Genomic DNA, 19,836 nt, shown 5'->3' with positions numbered 1-19,836 from the left:
TGCAATGTGATAACAGCCCATTGCGTTTTAATGAATGACCCTGCAAGTTAGTTACCTTGGCTGCTGCATGGGCTGCCAGAGCTCCCTCACTGCTGTTATCCCCAAGACTCGGGGTAAGTCATATCCAGTGCTCAGTGTACACTGTTCTCGTTTCACTCAATATGAGAATAGGACTGAGGCTGAAGGATTCAAAGAAGGGAGGCTCAGGTCAGAAAAGATGAGGAGATACTGTGTGCAATATGCGCTACACAAGCAGGACCCAGCTATCTGTGCCCTGCATGCTGCCCATTAATTACCACACAACATGGTTCATGCTGTATTTTATTTATATTCTGTTTTTCAGCACTTAAAAGCAGATTACATTCAGGTACTGTAGGTGTTTCTCTATCCCCAGAGGACTTACAAACCAGCACACGGGTGCTTTTTGGTGCGTGTGTTTGGTGTGCGCCCAGATATGCAGCCATTTTATAACTTGCGCACGTTATAAAATAGCCTGACCGCGCACATATGTCTGCTCAGTTTTAAGTGGGCATGCACCTATGCAAGCAAATCCCACTTCTATTGCATAAGTCGTGGAATTTTAAAAAGGGTGCATGTCCACGCCATTGCCAGTTTCACCAGTTCACCCAGTATAGAGCTAGGTTCTCCAAACTCCCCTTGTTTAATATCCTTCACTCCCTCCACTTATTCCAGAACCCTGACAAATGGCTCTTTCTGTTTATTTTTTAACTTACACCTTGTCCCTAGCAGAAGTAAACTTACGCACCACTGGACTTGAGCGTGTGCCCAGGTGTGTAAATATTTACATTACATTGGCCGTGCCCCACCCAGACCATGGCCATACTCCACCCCTTTTTTGAAAAGATTTGAGATGTGTGCGCAGTAGGAGATATGTGTGTATCTGTAATAAATCTGCTGTTAGTTAGACTGCGAAGTTAGCAATCTGTTGTGAAAGCTCTGTGTTTGAGTTGGGGTTTAGTAATCTGTTATGATTCTCCGTGAGGAGTAGCAATCCTTTATATCTGTTAAAAAAGCTGGGCGTAGATGGGAGGAGCAATCTGAATGAATGGCTCCTAAGAAGGAGGAGTCAGCTATCTTGCAGTGTCTCAGATTCTGTTATATTCCGCTATGCTGGTAGTTAGCAAACTGTTATGAATCTGAGATAGTAGTGGTGAATCCCTGGGCCGGTGGCAGATGACCACGCCCCCGGGAGGATATCCCGAGAGGGACCACCGGCTACGCTTGAATATGGAGACAGACATACATTAGTTCTTTTATTAAACAGGTTTTGGAAACCACCAGAGGTGGCAGTAGTGAGCTGATATGCTCGGCAGGGCTGTAGTCCCTCAGGTACTGGAACAGTGATCCAGGATGGCTGAGCTGTTGAGAAACTGTAGAAAGTGAGTAGGCAGAGTAGGCAGAGTTCATGAACAGAACTAGATAACAAAACTCACATAAGGTCACAAGGAAGCTCAGGAGCTGGAAAGGTTTAGGCCCTCGAGGAGCGAGTACCTGGTTCCAGGGAAAGCTCTGAGAGAGCGATGGTAACTCACAATTGTTTGTAGCAGCGATAGCCTCCAAGCAGTAGCAAATCTTCAGAGTGTCCAGGAACATGGGCCCTCGAGGAACGAGTACCGGTTCCTATCTGTAATCTGAAAGTAAAGAAAAGAGCGAGGCCCCCGAGGAGCGGGTACCTCTGGTAAGTCCAAGGAGGCAGAGTAGCTTGGAGGAAACGTAGCCGAATCCTTATCCGAATCCTCTCCTTGCTAACTCAGCTAGATAGTGAATTAGAGACCTTTAAATATTGGAAGCGGATGACGTCATCTCAGGGGGACGCCCCAGAGGTTCGCGCCCTTGCTGGTACTTCAATCAGAGCGCGCGCGTGTGCCCTAGGTCATCAGGAAACATGGCGGATCTGCAACGTCGAGCCGGTCCGGGGACGCCGGAAGGAGACGGCATGGAGACCCTGCAGCAGCCAGCTGTCCATCAGACCCGGAGGGAGTCACCACAGAGGTAAAGAGGGCGGAGTGAGAGCGTCGAGCAGCGACGGACGCAACAGTATCTGGGCAGCTTTTAAAATTCGGTCAGTGCATGATAGCCCAACTTGTGCATGCATCCCCCAATTGGTACATGCACCAGGATTTGAAAATTCACCATTAACTTTGTACCTGAGGCAATGGAGAATAAAGTGACTTGCCCAATGTTATAAGGAGCAGCAGTGGGATTTGAACCATCGTTTGTAGGCCGCTGCTATAACGACTAGGCTACTCCTCCAGGGTAGGAAGAAGAGACATGCATAATTTCACATGTTCTCAAAAAGGAGCTCCTACAAGTTTAAGAGCCACTGTCATAATGCCTCTGTATCGTTTCATGGTGAGACTGCACCTTGAATACAGTGTGCAATTTTGGTTGCTGCATTTACATTTACATTTATTGCATTTATAAACCACCTAACACTAAGAAGGCCTAGGTGATGAATATAAAAACATACACAATTTAAATCAAGAATAATAGAAAACAACATACATTTAAAATCAAAATAATGTGTTGCTTAAAAACAAATAAAAAAAATAAAAACAGTAACTTGAAAACATAAAATTAATATGAATATAGTCAAATAGGTAAAATAGAAGGGTAAAATGAACCGTAAGCTAGATGAAAAAAAAGGTCTTAATGAGTTTTCTAAATTGAGGAAGTGAATCACAAAGTCTGATTTCAATTGGGAAAGAGTTCCATAGAGTTGGTGCTGCTATGGAGATGGCGCATTCGAGAGTAGTGCTGAGTTTGGTGAATTTTGGAGATGGGACATCAACTAAACCTCTTTGTGAAGAATGAAGTAGTCTGGTTGGCTGGTCAAATTTGAGGATAGCATTGGCCCAGTGAAATTTTTGCTCATTGAGAAGCTTGTGTACAAGCATTCCGATTTTGTATTTAATGTGTTCGTTGATGGATAGCCTATGTAAATCTATTAAAAAAGGAGTGATGTGTTCATATCGTTTGGTACCAAAGATGAGGCGAGCAGCAGAATTTAATAGAAGTTGTAGAGATTTGATATGTGTTTGAGAAATGCCAGTGTGTAAGCTATTGCAGTAGTCAATAATTGGAAAAATGGATGCCTGAAGCATAGTGCGAAAGTCTGATGAATGTAATAGTTTTTTTTCATTAGTGAGTACACGGAGTCTAAAAGCCTTGTGAAATGACATGCTTAATTTGAGAACGGAAAGAGAGAGTGTTGTTGATAAGAAAACCTAAACTACGAATATGTGTCTGAATGGGATAAGATTGACCTCCTAAAGTTATGGATTTTTCATTGAAAGTTGAGTGAGGACTGTGTATGACTAGGAACTCAGTTTTGGACATGTTTAGTGATAACTTGTTGTGTTTGAGCCAGGAGATAATAGCAGAAAAGCAGATATGAAGATTGTCTAAAGTGTGCTGCCGTGATGATTCAATGCCAATAACAAATTGTATGTCATCGGCATTCAGTTTGTAACACGCAGTCAACGAGGAAAGAATTTTGCAGATGGGGGATAAGTATATGTTAAAGAAGGCAGAGGAGAGAGCTGAGCCTTGTGGAACACCAGTTTTGATATGTGAATGAGAAGAAACTCCATTGTTGAACTTGATGGACTGAGAGCACTGAATAGATATGAACGGAACCATGTTAGAACTGTCCCATTAAGACCGAACTTCTGTAGACGATACAGTAGGATATTATGATCGACTGTATTGAAGGCTGAAGAAATGTCTAGAGAGACAAGCAGATATTGTCGGCCAGAATCAATGCCACATCTGAGTGTATCTATCATCTTTCAACCGAAAGTTCAGGCCTTCAAAAAATAGGGTTTTCAGGCACCTAGGGTCCCAATGTAATTCAGAAGCCAACACCTTGAATTCAATGGCGAAGTCTGGTAAAGGTTTGTTACCTTGTTTTAGATGAACAAAAGCTGATCCTGCAATCGAGTACCGGGCAGGGTCATCAAATATTGACAAACAGTTCAAGAAACCCAGCAAGATCATTCAGGATAGGGTCATTGCACTCCCACAGCGGTGAGGCCCAAGCCAGCGCTCTTCCGTCCAGATACGAAAGGATATAGGTGGTCTGGGCATACGCTGTAGAGAAATAGTTAGGTTGCAGAGAAAAGTGCATGCAACATTGATTAATAAATCCTCTACACTTCCAAACTTCACCCGCGAAGCGTGTCGGAGCAGATAGAGGTACTGTAGACTTGACAGACACTTCTGGTGGTATAACTTCTTTACCTGCGGCAGCCAGTGCATTCATCTGTGCGTGTAGCTGATTAAAGGCAACAGTCAAGTTGTCTAACGAATTCTGTTGTTCGGAGATTCGATGGGCCAGGCCCGGAATGGCCTGCAAAGCGATGAGCTAAGCCGAATCCATGGAGTTAGCAATCTGTTATGGTTATGAGGCGTTAGAGTGGATTCTTGGGTACTTAGGTGATGGCCACTCCCACAGGGAGGAGCCCCGTGAGGAACCGCAGTACTAGGCTAGACTCTATACACGCAGACACAGAGAAGTTGTATTTATTGTACAGCTCAATGGTACTGCCCCGGAAGCGGGCAGCAGTGAAGGTAACCCAGTGAAGTAGTCCAGGGGACCTCAGCAGAGGAGACCAGTCTCACACTTGAGTAGGTGATAGGCAGCGCGGCGTAGCAGGGATAGGTCCTGGATGTAAACCCAGAGCGCTGAAGCTGAAGATGAGACAGACTGAAAGGGTTAGTACTCACTGAAGCAGAAAGCTGTATTGTTGAAGGTCCTGGCAGGCAGAAGTTGTTCAGTGGCAGGCACCAGATTAGGGCGAGCAGGCCCTCGATGAGCGAGTACCCGGTATCTCAAGATAGGTACCTGAAATAGAGCAGAAGGGCCCCCGAGGAGCGGGTACCCAGGTTAGTGAAGAATTATCCTGAAGGGCAGAGAGAGCTTCCTGCAGCACCTGGGAAGTGGCAGAGCAGCTTAGACTGGAGGCAATCCAATCCTTGCTAACTCCGTTTGTTAACAAACGAAGGGCAGGCTAAATACCAGGATGTGATGATGTTACTCGGAGGGGCGCCCCCGAGGTTCCCACCATGATGTGGATAAAGACGTGGGTGGCGTGCTCACGCGTGCACCCTGGGAGGCCCTCAGGAAAATCATGGCGAACACCGTCGCCGTTGCCGATCCGGGGACACCGGAGAGAGCGGCATGAAGACGCGGCAGCAGCTATCTTCCCAAGGCTTGAGGAGAGAGAAGGAAGAAAGGTGAGGCACAGAGGTCGAAGCCTTCTGAGACAGACGGACGCAACAGGGATTGATGAACTACAGAATCCCTTTCCCCGTCCGGCAAAGAAACAGGCTCGATATGTGCAGCAGGCCGGCTCTCCACATGTCGATACAAAATGGCGATCGAGGCATCGGGAGGAGTGGTGAGGAGTTGCCGAAGGAACGGCAAAGTCCTTCTGTGCCTGGCTGCTGCGAGCGGGAGAGAGAGAAAACTGCTCTCCGCTCCTTCCCCGTAAGCTGCCAGTAGACAGCTTAAAGTGATAGAGGACTTTTACTTCTCTGACAACAAGAGACCTGAGGCGTGAAACTTCTCAGGGTCTCAACGGGGGAGGGACTGGACCACCAGTATCACCCCAGAGCCAGGCAAGAAGCCACCAGGAAAAGGGTCCTAGGCTGAATAAATCAAGGGGACAGGATCCCCTAGGCCCAAGCAAGAGCGAGGAGTCAGAACAAAACTGCTCCTGATGACTAAACATTTTTGTTTTTTAAACACTGGGAATTAAACCAATACTTGCTTGATCCTTTATAACTAGAGGAGGAAGAAGAACTTCTGCAAACCAAAAACTTCTACAAAGAAAGGGAACCACAGGTTCTGCTATCTGCATCTGCTGGAGACAAATAAATACTGAAGGGACACAGGGGGAGCACTGTCCTGATATAGGATACCTTTTGAGTTTTTCTCTGTCTCCATCTGCTGGAAAGGAGGCTCAACCCACTGTCTGGACTGATTCGGGTACATACAGGGAACAAACGATTGCTAGCATGGCTAAAAACTGAAGGGAAAGAGACTATTTTAGCCAAAAGATCTTCATTAAAAAATTGGAAGAAGGATCCATCAGAAGAAAATAGGATAAAGCATAAGCACTGGTAAGTTAAATATGACATTGATAAGACAGGCTAAGAGAGAATTTGAAAAGAAGTTGGCCATAGAAGCAAAAACTCATAATAAAAACTTTTAAAAATATATCTGAAGCAGAAAGCCTGTGAGGGAGTCGGTTGGACCATTAGATGATTGAGGGATTAAAGGGGCACTTAGGGAAAATAAGGCCTAACCAAAGACTAACCAAATTCTTTGCTTCGGTGGTTACTGAAGAGGATGTAGGGTAGATACCTCTTCCAGAGACTGTTTTCAAGGGTGACGATTCAGATGAACTGAACCAAATTATGGTGAACCTGGAAGATGCTGTAGGCCAGACTGACAAACTGAAGAGTAGCAAATCACCTGGATCGGATGGTATACACCCCAGGGTTCTGAAAGAACTCTAAAATGAAATTTCAGACCTATTACAATTAATTTGTAACCTATCATTAAAATCATCCTTTGTACCTGTAGACTGGAAGGTGGCCAATGTAACCCCAATATGTAAAAAGGGCTCCAGGGGTGATCCAGAAAACTATAGACCAGTGAGCTTGACTTCAGTGCCGGAAAAAATTGTGGAAACTGTTATAAATAATAAACCATTTCTATCTAAATGTTTTTTGACTTTAATGGGACACAGCATGGATTTACCCAAGAAAAGTCTAGCCTCACAAATCTATGTATTTTTGAAGGGACAAATAAACACATGGACAAAGGTGAACTAGTAGATGTGGACTGAATTTTCAGAAGGCGTTAGACAAAATCCCTCATGAGAGGCTTCTTAGAAAACTAAAAAGTCATGAGATAGGAAGCGATGTCCTTAATAGGAATAAATGATCTGTTTTCACCATGGAAAAAGGTAAACAGTGGAGTATCTCAGGGATCTTTACTTGGACCGGTGCTTTTTAATATATTTATAAGAAGGGCGACCAAAATGATGAGGAAAGGCTAAAGAGGTTAGGGCTGTTCAGGTTGGAGAAGAGATGATTGAGGGAAGATATGATAGAGGTCTACAAAATCATGAAAGCACTTGAACAGGTTACAGTGCCGGAGGAACCACTAGCTGAGCTAGGCCTGTGCCTAGGGTGCCGCGATTTAGGTGGCGCCATGGCAGGCAGCAGAATTTTGAAAGGGCAAAAAGTGCCCTTTCAAAATTCTGCCAGCCCCCACCTCACCGTGCCACCCTCCTGATGCCCCCTTGTGGTCCAACGGAGGGCCCAGGAGAAATCTGCCGCTCCCGGGGCCTCGGCTTCCACTAAGCAAAATGGCGCTGGTGGCCTTTAGCCTCTACCATGTGACAGGGGCCAACCAATGGCACCGGTAACCCCTGTCACATAATAGGGGCTAAAGGCCACTGGCGCCATTTTGCTTAGTGGAAGCCGAGGCCCCGGGAGCGGCAGATTGCTCCCGGGCCCCCACCTGGACCACCAGGTATTTTGTAAGTTTTCTTTTGGTGGGGGGGAAGGAGTCGGGGCTGCGGCTGGGGGCGGCGCAAGGCTGAAGGTGCCTAGGGCGCCCAATCCCCTTGCACCGGCCCTGACAGGTTATTTACTCCCTCATATAATAGGACTAAGGGGCACTCCATGAAGTTAGTAAGTAGCTCATTTACAACAAATTGAAGAAAAGACTTTTTCACTCAGCGCATAGTTATGCACTGGAATTCATTACCAGAGGCTGTGATTACGGCAGTGTAACTGGGTTTAAAAAAAGATAAGTTCCTAGAGGAAAAATCCATAAACTGCTATTAATCAATAAGGAATAGTAGCTTGAGATCTATTTAATGTTTGGATACTTGCCAGGACTTGTGACTTGGCTTGGCCACTGTTGGAAATAGGATGTGGGGCTTGATGGACCCTTGGCCTGACCTAGTGCGCCATATCTTATGTTCTTAGATTGGGGGAGAAAAGCACAAGCAGGGACTTTTTCCTGAAGCAATTTTCAAAGTGAAAGGTCTCATTTACTTTTCCTTTGCAAATTGGTGCAGTCTGTGGGTAAAAAGTACCAGTGGACTTTGTAGCAATGCGGGCAGTCAGTTTCGAGATTGTCCTCTTAATTATATATAATGGGCTTTTCTGAAGAAACTGATATTTTTGTACAATCATGGTGGAAGTCAATGGGGCCTTTTAGTAGAGACCTAGCACTTCTCACAGTCAGCAAAATTTATTTTCTGATTCCTCATATACGTTCCTTCCTTTTTTATCCCTATGTTTTGATTTAAAAAAAAAAAAAAAAGTTTTTTAAAACTATGTTTCTAATCATTTCAATTGCAACCGTCATTTCTGTATGTTTCCTATTTAATATACAAAATGAATTTTCGTGCCGATTTTACATAGGCTGCATCCTGTTGTTCCTTTCAGGTCCCATCCTCTCTTATTTTGTTCCTAAGCTGGCTTTCTTTGACACAAAACACACCACCAGGCACCATCTTTAGCATCATATCCCTTCATTCCAGGAACCTATCCGTCATTCACTCTGCCTGGTTCTCCGCTGTATTAATTTTCTTTTATTCTCCCCTTGTTTCCTTTTGCTAAGTGTTGTGTCTTTCTTTTAATGCCGCTTCGGCTTGCGACCCCCAGCTCTCTCACGTTTCCCCTAAAGAGTGACCGTTTCCATTCTCTGTCATGTCCGACATCTCTAGCAACCGCAGAATTCGGCCAACAGCTGTTCGCAAGCCGCACATGCCAACGGATATTTAAAGGGACCGCGCACCCTCTGAGGTTAGTGCGGCTCTTCCTCTGCCGTTAGCGCACGCCTCCTTTAATAGTTCTCCCAGCCTGCCGGCTAACCTCAGGTGCGCTTTACCCTGTCGGACTTTTCTTAAAACAACAACAACAGCAGCAGCAAAAAAGCCCTGCATTATTTTTGCTTCAGCCCAGGACTTCTATTGCTGTGGCCAGGCCTCTTAAAGGGACAGAAACCTGGATCCTACCGTGCTCGCCACGCAGCAGGAGGTATGTACAAAAACGCTACCCCCTGATTATATTAATCAAATGAAATAAAATGATCAGAAAATGAGATTCAAAATAGAAATTGTCTGGACTGGAAACAAACGGTAAAGGGTAAGAGGAGCCAGAGACGTCGTCAGCTGAACTAGGTAAATCTAGTCTTCATGTTTCTGTTTGTGGATTCATTCATTTTTCATTAACTCTTTCTAAAGTTTTCTTTGTTTTTGGTTTTCTTCTTCTGCAAAATGTGTTATTTAATTAATAAATTTAAACTAGTTTAAAATAATATATTTTCATGGATTTATGGTTGAAAGGTTGAAAAATGATGGGATGGGGAAATTGGGGAGGGGTCTCAGGCTGTCTCCTGAGCCTTCATTTTTGGTTTTATAACTCCCCTGCATTATTATTAGTAATAATAATCATTTACATACAGCTCATATCGGATAGACTATGTTGTACATAGGCGATAATTTTGTAACATCATGCATAAATTAGCAGCAAACATGAACATAAGTTATGCCACTTTTCAAAGTGAATTTACACATTAGTCTGCGCTGAAAATTATCTCAGCAAAATTAGGTGCATGTTATTTGGGGTGTATAGTTTTGCAGAGAGAATTTACACGCATGTGCCAAGCCCTCACTCTACCCAGACTCCATTCCCTGGACCCCTCTACCCTATGCAAGTTAAAACATTTATTTATTTATTTAGGATTTTTATATACCGACATTCTCAATACAAATATCAAATCAGGTCGGTTTCCATAGAACAAAACTGTCGCTGTTAAGGTGTTACAATAAACAGATATGCACATATTGCACAATTTTCTAAATGACCATTGCTGCAGGGAAAGCACTACTTTATCTGCACAAATCGCTTTTGAAAATTAGCCTCCCTGTTGATAGTCCCTACTCCTTGGCGTTTATCATATCCTCAAGATGCACAGACAAGAAACACACACAAAAAAGACTTGAGTTAAAACAGTGAAGCCATGAGTGGGAAGAACTAAACCAGATGGGTTCTAGATAGGATTGACCGAGTAGGGGGCAACTTTAAGTCAGCGAAGTTTCACAGACAGAGGCCTCTTAAGGAAGCTATAAGAAAACAGCTAGTGTGAGACTCTAGAACGAGACTGACATAGTAAATGACAGCAGATAAATACTAAAAAGATCCATCCAGGCTGCCCAGCAGGTGTTGGGGGTTGTAACTTCCTCTCCATGTAGAAATGTTATTTATTTATTTATCCTTTCTTAGATACCAGATCTGGCCAGAGTGGTTTACAACAAAATACAAACAATGTATACAAATACTAAAACAAATAAGATCAAATTAAAACAAATAAAATACATAATATTCAAAATGAAACAAAATAATTTAACCCCAGATATTTATGCTATTCACAAATTGTATCCAACCTAGGCTAAGATGGAAAAAGCCACATCTTAACTTTTTTCTAAAGTTAAGAAAATTCTGCTGCAATCTCATCTCCAGTGGAGACGAGTTCCACAACTCTGGGCCACTAACAGAGAACATCTGTTTCCTAAGTGACACTTTATGTATATCCTGTCTTGAGGGGACTAACATCTTTTGAATGAAGATTGCGAGTAGGAACATAACCCTTAATCTTGTCCTGAAGATAACCTGCACCCCCTCCGTTCAATGCCTAGTTACCTTGGTTCTCCTTTCAATGTCTAGTTACCTTGTTTCTTGATTTCCTTCCTCTAGCTCAGTGGTTCTCAACCATACCGGACACAGCAGATGATGCTCACTTGCATGACACGCTAAATAAATGACAGTCAAGGGGCATATTGGAGTAATTTTTTTGTTACTTTTGCCGAGGTTATATATAGAGGATAGGCCATATGAAGTCAGAGTTTTCACCCAGACCAAACTAGTTTGAAGGCCACAGGTCAACCTCTGAGTGAACTCCTGTTTACTGTCTTGCACTGAGAAATGTCTACGAACAGACAAGACTCTGTTTATCTAGTTTTCCACTAAGTCTATGATGAGAAAACTAGCAATTAACTTATACTAAAGCCTGAGACAGAAAGTGAAGGCCATGCAGCTGTGACTGAAATCTGATAAGAACCCAGAGGGAGGGAATTCTACTGCATTCACAAGCGTTTGTAGTGTATAAGGAGAGAGAGCCCTGGATGTGATGATATGGTTGATCCTTTGGAAATGTAAGCTTTTTATATCTATGTAGCAATTGTTAGTCTACCATTACTTCTTCTATACAATCTGATTTTATTTGTTCTATCCTCCTATTGCTCAAATAAAATTACTTTCTTACCTGGAACCGTGACTTACTGAATCAAAGTTTGTGTGTGGCTCTTTGTATTGGTAATTAGCTCCTAGGTTCAAGCCACCAGGTATAATCCCAGTAATTGTGTGTGTTTGTATGGGATAAGGCCCCCAGGTTAGAGTCCCTGGGCAGGATACCAGTGTGCACGGTCTGAACCCGTAACAGGGCTAAATGTAAATATATAATCTGTATCCACAAACAACCACAATTCATAGAAGCACTAACTCTGATGACTCAAACAGCATTAATCCTATCTATGAAAAGGCAATAGTACATCACTAATGCATGTCCTATTGAGAAAACACAACAAATAAGATTGATACAAATTCGTACATGCTAGTAATGTAACCCAAACATCGGTCACACACACAAAATTGACCTGCAGCAAATAGAGAATAAAAGACCACAAATTACAAATGTAGAGACAAAAACTGGAATGGAAACCCCCAAAATCCACTCTGCATGCAGTGCAAAACTGAAGAACTAGAAACAGAAATACATTTCTTCTTACACTAAGCAAAGTACAAAGATAGAAGAAATGCATATTCCCCAAACTGACATATTATGATTCTTGGATCCTGTCACCCTCTGTATGCCCCCATCATACTCACTTCTCCCAGTTCTCCTTTCAATCATTTCCTCCTACTCGCAAGCCTGTCCACCATTCCTGCGCCCCCGCATCTTCTTCTCTATGCGCCCTCTTTCCCCTGCTGAACTCTCCTTGCTCCCTTCCCACCTCTTTCTATTCAGCAGCCCCACACTGTCTCTCTTCCAGCCCAGCATCCCCAACCTCCTTTCTTCTATCCCCCACAGGGTGAAGAGAGCATCAGCAGCACTTCAGGCCCAGCAGCAGAAGCTAAAGTTTAGTTAGTTTATTGATTTATTTGATCGCCTTTCTAACATGTAAATCAAAGTGGTGTAAAAAAAATTAACAGCAGACAAAATTACACACTAAGAATTTGTTCTAATTCATACATAATTAAAAGCCCTATCCATAAAAAATGAAGATAAAATGTTGAGATTACTTACCTGATAATCTCCTTTTCCTTAGTGTAGACAGATGGACTCAGAACAAGTGGGTATAGTGTGCTCGTGCTAGCAGTTGGAGACTGATCTGACGTCAGCACGGGTACATATACCCCCACAGGAAGTGAAGCAACTCAGTAATCTTCCTTGCAAAAGCTGTTATGGATATATGTGTACTGACCGATCAATGAATTAGTGAAACAGGATTCCCCTGACTGATTGATAGTAGCTGGAGATCGCCAGCGTTCCCAACCGGAAAACGTCGACACCTGGTAGAGTGGACGCACTCATGTAAGAAGTGATAAGGCTTACCTTGAATCGGTGAAACCCCTGTATACCGGCAGCCAGGCGGGATGCTGAGTCCATTTGTCTACACTAAGGAAAAGGAGATTATCAGGTAAGTAATCTCAACATTTCCTAGCGTGTAGCCAGATGGACTCAGAACAAGTGGGATGTACAAAAGCTACTCCCGAACTGGGTGGGAGGCTGCTTGAGGACCGCGTAGGACTGCCCTCGCAAATGCTGTGTCCTCCCTGGCCTGGACATCCAGACGGTAAAATCTGGATAAGGTATGGAGGGAGGACCATGTCGCCGCCTTACATATCTCCGCGGGCAACAGCATCCTAGATTCTGCCCAAGAGGCCGCCTGCGCTCTGGTAGAATGAGCCTTGACCTGCAGAGACGGTGACTTCCCGGCCTCTACATAGGCCGCTCTGATAACTTCTTTAATCCAGTGGGCGATGGTGGGCCGTGAGGCCGCTTCTCCTTGTTTCTTCCCGCTGTGAAGGACGAACAGATGGTCAGTTTTTCGTACTGCTTCTGTCATTTCCAGGTATCTGGGCAGCAATCTGCCGATGTTGAGATGGCGTAGCAAACGCCCTTCTTCTGATTTCTTCAAACCCGCCGTGGTTGGCAAGGATATGGTTTGGTTGAGGTGAAATTGCGAGACTACTTTAGGTAGAAAAGAGGGAACCGTGCGAAGATGGATAGCCTCAGGAGTGATTCTGAGAAAGGGATCACGGCAGGACAGCGCTTGTAGCTCCGAGATGCGGCGTGCTAAACACACAGCTAGCAAGAACACCATCTTCAAAGTTAGCGAACGGAGAGACAGGCCCTGAAGGGGTCTGAAGGTGGATCCCGCGAGGAAATCCAAAACAAGGTTGAGGTTCCACAGGGGCACTGGCCACTTCAGTGGCGGACGAATGTGCTTGACTCCTTTCAGGAAGCGAGAAACATCTGGGTGCGTGGCAATGGTCTTGCCATCCCTCCTGGGACCGTAGCAAGACAGCGCAGCCACCTGAACCTTGATGGAGCTTAGGGAGAGACCCTTCTGAAGCCCATCCTGCAGGAAATCCAGAACAATAGGGATAGTAGTCGCATGTGGATTGGTGCCATGAGTGTCGCACCAGGCTTCAAATACTCTCCAGATCCTTATGTAGGTGAGGGATGTGGAAAACTTGCGCGCTCGGAGGAGTGTATCTATCACCAGCTTCGAGTAACCTCTTTTCTTCAGTCTAGCCCTCTCAATGGCCAGACCGTAAGAGAGAATTGAGCTGGATCCTCGTGGAGGATGGGACCTTGACACAGCAGGTCCCTGAGCGGAGGCAGGGGAAGAGGCTCCCCTGTCAGTAGTCTTCTCATGTCCGCGTACCAGGGTCTTCTTGGCCAGTCTGGTGCCACTAGAAGAACTAGGCCCCTGTGCCTCTGAATCTTGTGTATAAGGGCGCCCAGCAGGGGCCACGGAGGAAAGGCGTATAGCAGGGTCCCTGGAGGCCATGGCTGAACCAGGGCGTCGATCCCGTGAGAGAATGGATCTCGCTTGCGGCTAAAGTATCTGGGTACTTGAGCATTGGACCTGTCCGCTAGTAGGTCTATGTCCGGAGTCCCCCACTGATCCACGATCATCTTGAAGGCTGTGGGGGACAGCTGCCATTCTCCCGGATTTAGGCTTTCCCAGCTGAGGAAGTCTGCCGCGGTGTTGTCCCTTCCGGCAATGTAATAACTTGGCTCTTCTTACAAGCCTTCCCTGATCCTTCAAACTTTCACTAGATAACTACAACTACTCAGCATTGAATATGGAACTTCGCCCCTTCAATATTCTCCTCATTTACTAGTTTCCTACCCTAATAAGCTAACTAATTCTAGACCAAGCTCGGTCATTTCACTATGTATTTAATTTAATACCCTCTTAAGGCTTCTCTTTTTCCAGCTGAATTCAGCTTCCTAGTTCATGGTCCTTGTTATTATGTAACTTTTTTTACTTCTCTGCTTTGTCTCCACTAATTATAAAAAGTTGTTCCTTATGTTACGTTATGTTACACTGATCTACCCCTGTTCGATGTAAACCGACCTGATATGGTATTCAACCTTGAAGGTCGGTATAGAAAAATGTTAAATAAATAAATGTGGACGGTGGAGATGTCCTGGAGAATCGTCTCTGCCCAAGCCATCAGTGGGGCTATCTCTAGGGACACCTGTTGGCTTCTGGTTCTGCCCTGTCGGTTGATGTATGCCACCATGGTGGCGTTGTCGGACATCACTCTGACTGCTCTGTTCCGCAGTCTGGGAGCAAATTGCAGGCAGGCTAACCGGACTGCCCGTGCCTCTAGACGGTTGATGTTCCACCCTGCCTCTTCTCTGCTCCACCGCCCCTGGGCGGTGAGCTCTTCGCAGTGTGCTCCCCATCCGCTCAGGCTGGCATCTGTGGTGAGCAGAGTCCATGGGGGGAGGACATCTTCGACCCCTTGCTCATGTGGTCGGACTGCAACCACCACCGTAGCTGGGTCCGCACTCTGGCTGGTAGAGGTAGATGCACGGAGTAATTCTGGAAGCGTGGGCTCCATCGAGAGAGAAGGGAGCGTTGTAGCTCAGGTTGACTACCCATCCCAGGCTTTCCAGAAGGGCGATCACTCTGTTTGTTACCCGATGGCTCTCCTCTCGTGATTTCGCCCTGATCAGCCAATCATCTAGGTAGGGATGGACAAGGATTCCTTCCCGTCTGAGCGCCACTGCTACCACTACAATCACCTTGGTGAAGGTCCGCGGCGCCGTGGCTAACCCGAAGGGCAAAGCCTGGAATTGGAAGTGTCGTCCCAGAACCTTGAAGCGTAGGTAACGCTGATGATCCTGATGGATCGGGATATGCAGGTAGGCTTCTGACAAGTATAAGGCCGTGAGGAACTCCCCTGGCTGTACTGTGGTCTTGACTGAGCGCAGAGTTTCCATGTGAAACCTCGGGACCCTTAAGTATCGGTTGACTGACTTGAAGTCTAATACGGGCCGGAAAGTGCCCTCTTTCTTGGGCACCATGAAATAAATGGAATAGTGCCCAGAATCCATTTCCCATGTTGGTACTGGGATTATGGCTTTCAAGGACAGGAGCCTTGCCAGGGTAATTTCTAATGCCGCCTTCTTGTGGATTGGTCACGGAGACTCCACAAACCTGTCCGGAGGGGTGTGATGGAAGTCCAGATAATAGCCCTCTCGGATGATGGCGAGGACCCACTGGTCCGACGTAATCTCGACCCATCTGGGGTAGAAGAGGGTTAACCTGCCCCCTATGGCTCCGTCCCCCGGATGGATCGGCTGATTCTCATTGTGAGGCGCGGCCGGGACCTGAACCCGAGCCGGCTCCCCTCTTGTGCTGCTTGGTCCGAAAGGACTGGTTCCTGGCCTGAGGACGAGGTGCCTGGTAGCGACTCCTATAGGGAGTGAAGCGTTGGGAGCTTCTACCTCTGGAGGGCCTCGGAAAGATGCGCTGGTTCCTCTTGGCCCTGTCTTCCGGCAGTCGAGGTACTGGAGAGGCGCCCCATGTGCTGGCCAGTTTATCTAGATCGCTGCCGAACAGGAGAGAACCCTTGAACGGCATTCTAGTGAGAAGTGTCTTAGAAGGAGCATCGGCTGACCAATTCCGAATCCAGAGCTGCCTCCTGGCTGCTACTGAGGATAAGACCCCCTTGGCTGTTGTACGGACTAGGTCGGAGGCGGCATCCATAAGGAACGAGAGAGCTGACTCCATGTCCGCTGCCGGAGCATTGTTCCGGACCTGTGACAAACAGGAGCACGTCACCACTGTGCAGCAGGTTGCGATTCTTAGAGACAGAGCTGCCACCTCAAAGGTTTGTTTCAGGATGGCGTCCAGGCGTCGATCATGAGCCTCCTTGAGGGCCGCCCCCCCCTCCACTGGAATGGTAGTGCGCCTGACCACAGCGCTAACCAAGGCGTCCACCTTAGGGCACACCAGCATATCCTTGATTGCCGGGTCCAGGGGGTACATGCCGGACAGGGCCCGACCCCCTTTCGTCTGAGAAATTTGGAAAGTAGAAAGTAGTATTGGAAAACACGCTCAGCGAGCATGCAGGCTCTCCAAACTGCTTTGGAGACGGAAATTACTGAGTTGCTTCACTTCCTGTGGGGGTATATGTACCCGTGCTGACGTCAGATCCATCTCCAACTGCTAGCACGAGCACACTATACCCACTTGTTCTGAGTCCATCTGGCTACACGCTAGAAAATGCATAAATATAAATGAAAGAAAAATAAAATACATAAATAATTACTAATAAAAAACCAGATAAAAAAAATCCTAATTATTAAAAGCTTGGGTAAAGAGCCATGTCTTATGTTTCCTAAATTTGAGATATTACTTTTCAAGGCAAATATAAAGGGGTAAGAAGTTCCATAAGAGGGTTGCTTGATAAGAAAAACTGGTCTCAGGAGTCCTTTCCAGTCTGATTTCTTTGAGAGGAGCAGGAATTGGCAGTATCTTGCTCTTATCTAGCTGAAGGAGGAAACAGGAAATCTCGCTCCCAGCATTCTAGAAAAAAGAATGCAGAGGAGAAGATAAAAGGCTACATTTACAAGACCTTAAAAGAATCCTCATGATATACCTGGAAGTCATGAAGGATTTCAGGAAATCCAATAGGCTATTTGTGATCTCAGTAGCCCAAGAAAAGGACAGACAGCTTCCAAGGATTCCAATGCAAGATGGATCAAGGAAGCAATCCTAGCAGCGGTACGACCCTTAAGACCCACTCTACTAGAGCCCAGTCGGTGACCTGGGTGGAACACAAGACAGCGTCTCCTCTGAAGGCAGCAACATGGGCATCATTGCATTCATTTACAAAGCATTATAAATTAGATTTGCAGACAAAGGAAAATACAAGTTTTGGCAGGAAAATGCTGACAGCAGTAGAACTAGTACCTCTCTCAAATTAACACTGCTCTGGCACATCCCAGAAGTTCAGACTGGTCTGCAGGACAAAAAGGAAGGTAAAATTTAATCTTACCCGTTAATTTCCTTTCCTTGAGTCCTAGCAAATCAGTCAAGACAAAAAAAAGTTTTAATAAATAAATGTATAAATATAGAAGAGAGGTATAGAACAATAATTAGAAACTAGATGAGCGAGGGGGAAAACGCAGTCATATAGGCACAGGCATGCTTTCTCCTTAGGTGTCTCGAAAAGGGAAAGAGGGGAAGTTCATAATTCAGTTATTACATGGATTTGCTGGCCTACTAATCTTCTCCCTCTTTGTCTCCTAAATGTCTGAGTCGGTTGTTCTAGCTAGGGCAGTAGGCCACTGATGAGTTGCAAGCTATCCCAGAAGATATAACTACAAGAAAAAAAAGGATGTTTTCTGCCTCCACCTTCTGGTGAAAAGAGGAATCTCAGAAGTTATGACTGGTCTGCTAGGACTCAAGGAAAGGAAATTAATAGGTAAGATTAAATTTCACCATTATAATCGCACCTGTCTCATCTCTCCTCTCCTCTAGGGTTTACATAGTTAAATCCTCGTCTCATGTGTCTTTTGATGCAGACCCCATGCCATTTGGGTTGCCTTTTTTTTTTGTTTGGACCGCTCCTAACCTATCTTTATTCTTTTTGAGATATGGCCTCCAGAACTGAACACAGTGTTCCAGGTGAGGCCTCACCAATAACCTGTACAGGGGCATTATCAGTTTCTTTTTCCTGCTGGCTATGCCTCTCTCTGTGCAACCCATCACTCCTCTGACCTAAGTTACTGTCACATTGTTTTGCTACCTTTAGATCATAACATTATCATCCCAAGGTCTCTAACCCAGTCAATGCACATTAGTTTCTTCCTTCCTTTTTTTTTTTTTTATAATTTACTTTTTATTCTTTTTCACACAAAATTACAACATATTAATGTTACACATTTCAGTATTCATTCTTAAAGCAATTTCTATGTATTAATCATTTTTTCCATGTTCTTTAACTCAATGAATATATATTTAAGTAATATTGGAAATAGGGGCATGTAATTAGCGGTCCAAAGTAAAATAATTTTTCAGAATTATAATTAATTAGTTCACTAGTGATCTATATGAACTTTACATATTTTGCATCAAGCCTTATCCAACTATCTCTGATGGGTGCCCATCCAAAAACTTGCACAGATCTATTTATTTATTTATTTAAAGTCTCTTTTATACCGATGTTCGTTTGCACATCGCATCGGTTCACAAATAACAAAAACTTTTGGGCGGAGCCCTTACATATAACAGCAGATCTAGTGGATCAAAAAATATATATTTGTTTTCCATGTAACTTAATATACATTTACAAGGGTATTTAACTATAAATTTCCCTCCTCTGCTTGCCACCTCAGATTTCTTCAATATAAACTTCCTCCTTCTCTCCTGGTAGTTCTTGATAGGTCCGGGTAGATCCAAATCTTTTTGCCATGAAATAATTTAAACCTATTTCTCATAAAAAATTTAAATACCATATCTCTGTCCGATATTAATGTAAATGACACAAAGAGTTCTTCTTTTCGTTATAATTGAATCCGATGATAGTTCCAATAATTGAGATAGGTTCACATTATTTTCTATCTGCGAATTTTGCTGATTTTCATTTCTTCCATCATTTCTTTCTGGTAAATAATATATCTTATTAAAGACAGGAATTAATTCTTTAGGAAGCTCCAAAATTTGCAAGAGGTATTTCTTAAGCATCTCTAATGGGGATATAACTTCTAAATAAGGAAAATTCAAAATTCGTAGATTAGAATACTTTCCCCATATTCTCTATTTTCTTTAAATTTATATCTTCAACTCTCAATATTTCGCATTGGGTTTCATCAAGTTTTCCAACTTTGATCATAACCTGTTCAATATTTGTCTCATTATTGCCAATCCTGGTTTCAATTTTATGAAAATGTTGATTTGTTTCCAGCTTAATCTTTGTCAAGTTTATAATTGCAAGCTCCAGATCTTTCAAACCCGACCATAATAAGCCTAAAGTTATTACCTTAGGCTTCTCCGTCTGGGGTAGGATATGCGTAAGTTGTTTGGTGGGTTCTTTCCCCATAGTTGGTAAGTCCCCAATTTCAACCCGTAGATTTTCTTCTTTCTCTTCCATGGCTCCCACAGATTCTCCTGAGGAAAAAACATTTTC

General features: G+C 44.4%; 1 protein-coding gene across 1 annotated transcript in view; it reads left to right on the top strand.

Annotated features, from left to right (window-relative positions):
• Positions 1-8,846: 8,846 nt before the first annotated feature.
• Positions 8,847-19,836, top strand: part of TMEM219 (transmembrane protein 219) — a 97,439-nt gene continuing 86,449 nt past the window's right edge. Inside the window, exon 1 of the mRNA XM_029606976.1 lies at positions 8,847-9,090. The gene's annotated coding sequence lies outside the window, so the exon portion shown is untranslated. The remainder of the gene's footprint in view (positions 9,091-19,836) is intronic.

The sequence above is a fragment of the Rhinatrema bivittatum genome, chromosome 6, assembly GCF_901001135.1.
Source record: "Rhinatrema bivittatum chromosome 6, aRhiBiv1.1, whole genome shotgun sequence".
NCBI lineage: Eukaryota > Metazoa > Chordata > Amphibia > Gymnophiona > Rhinatrematidae > Rhinatrema > Rhinatrema bivittatum.
Note: the sequence above shows the minus strand (reverse complement) of the source record. Positions and strands in the feature narration are given on the sequence as shown.